The sequence below is a fragment of the Callionymus lyra genome, chromosome 10, assembly GCF_982586985.1.
Source record: "Callionymus lyra chromosome 10, fCalLyr1.hap1.1, whole genome shotgun sequence".
Lineage (NCBI taxonomy): Eukaryota > Metazoa > Chordata > Actinopteri > Syngnathiformes > Callionymidae > Callionymus > Callionymus lyra.
In genome coordinates, this window is record NC_141827.1 from 19,736,453 (window position 1) to 19,739,896 (window position 3,444).

At 33.7% G+C, this 3,444-nt stretch overlaps 1 long non-coding RNA gene across 1 annotated transcript; it reads right to left on the reverse strand.

Annotated features, from left to right (window-relative positions):
- Positions 1-738: 738 nt before the first annotated feature.
- Positions 739-2,974, reverse strand: LOC148070884 (uncharacterized). The gene is made up of 5 exons (XR_015712936.1): positions 2,873-2,974; positions 2,713-2,773; positions 2,543-2,602; positions 1,125-1,247; positions 739-829 (listed from the first exon to the last, which is right to left on the reverse strand). It is a non-coding gene; the product is annotated as an uncharacterized LOC148070884 (long non-coding RNA).
- Positions 2,975-3,444: the final 470 nt, after the last annotated feature.

Here is a 3,444-nt window from a genome sequence, read left to right on the forward strand (position 1 = left end):
CAGTATTTACAGATCACATAATTTTTTTTAGTTTGACATGGTGTAAACCCTATGATTTATCAATTAGATCCAAAGTTCAAACGATTCAAAAATCAAACCTATGCAACCTTTCTAAATGTAGATCTATGTACGAACAGATGATGTAATATTCCACTGCATTTCTCAACGTTGAATTACGCAACTAGTTTGCAAACATAAATAACACACATGAAAAGGGCTTCAAAAAAATTCTGATCCATTTTTAAACTGACATTTCCCCTTAAAGAACTGGAAATAAGAAGAATGAGGTAACACTCAAGCTTATCACATAGCAATTTAGAACTTCCTGTTAACTGGTGGAAAGTAAATACTCTGATTTGGTCATAGGAAACAAAAACAACAAAATTAATGTCATGCGATTCTGGTGAGACCTTTCATCTGTTCCATCAGTGGGAGTAGACTCACACATACGCGTACGCACACACTCACACATACGCGTACGCACACACTCACACATACGCGTACGCACACACTCACACATACGCGTACGCACACACACACACACACGTAAGCACCAGGACGGACACACACATGCAGCTGTGGTTAGAATAAGCAACACACACCTCCACATGAGGTTACCTTTTATTTTTAAACGTCCCTTTTTTTCTTAAAAATATTCAATACAGACATTGACTCTTAATTAAAGATCATTGAACAACCTGGTATTTTAAGTGCTTTATTAATTATGTAAATGAAACCGTCACGTTAATGTATGAAAAACAAGGAGGATTGAAAACTTACATTAGTTTACACGATCGTGTTGGTAACAAGGTTTCCTGAAGCTTGAAATCTGTGAACAAAATATATTTTTAATACATAGATTTAAAAACATAGATAACAAAAATGTATTTTGATTCTTAAAACACATGAAGTTCACAAAATTGAGTTTCACTACAATCTAGTTGACATTTATTTTCCATTGTCACTAACATATTACAAATGTAGAGGCGCTCAGAGAGCACATATATCCACAAACCTGTTCACAATTATTATTTATCGTGATTGCTTTTACTACATGTATTCCTTGTATTTATTTTATCTAAAATGGTTAACAATTTTATAATCACATCAACAGGTAGACGTACCGGTATTAGCCTTGAACTTGCTGGCACAGCACACATGGTTAAAGTATGGAAGAAGAAATAAAGGGTTTGTAGATCCAGATAGATGATTGGATTTGGTGATGTTCTGGATCCCTGTTTCTTTTCCTAAATTAATCGGAATAGATTTTATTAATTAACTGTTAAAAACAAACAGTCCATAAAAAATGAAAATATTTGTCAATTCTATTTTCTGCAAAACAAAAGCAATTTTCAGAAACATTTGGAAAAAGTAACATTACTTCTACGGTAACTTTTTGTTGTGTTTATTATTTTGGCCCTAAATACTGGCAAAATAAAAAAGACTTTGTATTATGTTCTATAAATGGTATTTTAGGGTTTTTTCCATTGTACAATACGTTGCGTTATGTTCTATAAATAGTATTTTAGGGTTTTTTCCATTGTACAATACGTTGCGTTATGTTCTATAAATAGTATTTTAGGGTTTTTTCCATTGTACAATACGTTGCGTTATGTTCTATAAATAGTATTTTAGGGTTTTTTCTATTGTACAATACATTGCGTTATGTTCTATAAATAGTATTTTAGGGTTTTTTCTATTGTAAAATACGTTGCGTTATGTTCTATAAATAGTATACTAGGGTTTTTTCCATTGTAAAATACTTTGCATTAAGTCCAGTTCCAGTCAGTATAATTTTGAGCTAAATATTTTCCATAACAACAAAAATTGTTTATTTTCTGTTTTGAAACATCATTGTAGAGTACACAATAGTGTAATGGTTCATCAGAAAGTTGTTGGTTCACATACAGTTACATTATTATATTTGGAATTTGTATGTTATATTTGTGTTGGCTTGGATTCCAAATCATACAGAGGTTAACAAACTCTTAACCTGTCCATGGGTGTGAGTGTGTGTATGAATGATTGTGTGTCTTTGTGTTTTTTCTGTATGCAATTTCAATCCATTTAAATTGAACTTCTAAAACAAACAATTACTTCTCTATTTTTGAAAACATTAATAATAATATTTATTTTCCCTTTATTCTTTCCCTAATTTTATGTTTTGCACAATACGACCTGTAAACTCTATTTATAACACAACCTATTTTAACACCCTCTCTGCCACCCACTAGGGAACCAGAGGAAAATATTTTAATTTGTACCAGAAATTGTGTAATCTTGTGTTTATTTTTCCATTGAAACAAACTTAGTTTTATGTTCTTTTTGAGACTCAATTGAGTGCATGAAAGGAGGGGATTTCATTTGCAAATCACATATGAATTCAAAAAAATCGAAAAGCTTTTTAAATTAATATGTTTTAGATGAATGTATTAATTAAACCAAATTTAAACTGCAAAATCTGAATTTCTTTTTTGTTGTGGTTGGTACTGGTCAGATTATTGCTGTATTCTATTTTTAATTTCGATCAAAAACTTCCCACCTCTGCCACGTACTGTACACTCGCTCCAACAACTTTGGATTGTATCTTTGCTTCAACCTGCTTAAAAACAAGAACAACAATATAAATTCATACACAAATAAAAACGTTATTATCTTTAATCCCATTTAAACATTTCAGTTTGTACAAAATGAGATTACAAGTTTGCTTACCTGAAGATGACTTTTTGGGTATCTTACATTTTGTGAGATGGTTCAATCACTCCATCAACTCCTACGAAGCGACGGACGCAAAAATATTTCTCATTAAAAATCGAATCTGCGATATGTTTGAAGTTCAGGTCATCGACTGACAAGAATATAAAAAACAAACCTGACACGAGAAGTGTCTCTAGATCTTGTTGTTTTGGAAGTTAAAAGTGAAGCTTCAGCTCTGAGGAGAACCAGTGCTCGACCATATCAGTGGAAGCTTTCCTCAAAATGAAACTGCTGCCTCCACATGTTCTCGACTCAAAAACGTCTCACCTGAACCACCGTGATGGAAACCTCTCATCTATCAGGGGATTCTGTTGATGTCAGTCGGCCCACTTCTCTCAGTCAGAGGCTTCCCTGTCTGAGTCACCGGGGGGGATTCCCACCTGGAGAGAAACCCTGCTGCCCACTGACACCGGGGACCACCTTCCACTCTGGAAAAAACAATCACCTAAAGTATCATTCAGCTCATGTCTGGTTCAGTCTCATTCTCGGTCATGATGGGATGTACGAGTGGAGAGTTAATGGACGTTTGGGGCGTGGCAGCGACCAACTTTAACTGTAGCTCTCTTTTTAGACAAAAGTTGAGATTATCTATTTAATCATGAATCATTTTTAAAGCTGGAGTATTCAAAGGGGCTGTGTTTCAATTATTTAGAGGTTACAGATCATACTGTGTCTAAAAGAAAATAG